The following is a 647-nucleotide window of genomic DNA, read 5'->3' on the forward strand; positions in this document are numbered from 1 at the left end:
AAACCCCATGGGTGCAGGCACCCTCTCTGCTCCGTACGGGCCATGGGTGCACCGCGGCAATGATGTGAGTTTCCCAGTTCTCAGCAGCAGGACCAAAGTAGCACTTTCTGTCCCCAAGCTGAGGCACATCGCTCCGCCAGCCTGCGGGAAAGGGGATTCCCAAGGGGCTGCCCCGACCATGTCATGGCAGTGCCAGCCCAGCAGTTGTTGTGTGTCAGTGAGCCCCGATGTGTGCACCCCGCAGCCGCCTGTGCCCTGTGCACCATCGCCCACGTGTGCACGGCCACTTGTCCCCGGGACGCCGCCATGCTGCAGGTGCCCCCCGGGGGAGAGGGTTCAGGTCCTGGCAGCACCCCGGTGGGTTTGGGGCACCGGCGAGGCCACGCATGTTCCTGTGCCCAGGTGTTGGGGGGGAAGGTGGTGGTGGGTGGTGTGCACACACGTGTGCCAGTGCACACGGCTGGCCCCACGGGTGTGCAAGGCTACAGGGTGTGCTGTGCCTGGCTGGGGGGTATGCGTCTGCGTGTGTGTGTGTGCGTGTACGTGTGCACGCACGTGCACAGGGGAGCGTGTCTGTGTCTTTGCGTGTGCCCGCTGGGTGTGCGCCAGCAGGGCGGGGGCAGGGAGGGAGTGTGGAGGGGCGCGGG

The sequence above is a fragment of the Haliaeetus leucocephalus genome, unplaced genomic scaffold, assembly GCF_000737465.1.
Source record: "Haliaeetus leucocephalus isolate CR32 unplaced genomic scaffold, Haliaeetus_leucocephalus-4.0 Scaffold136, whole genome shotgun sequence".
In the NCBI taxonomy this organism is placed as follows: domain Eukaryota; kingdom Metazoa; phylum Chordata; class Aves; order Accipitriformes; family Accipitridae; genus Haliaeetus; species Haliaeetus leucocephalus.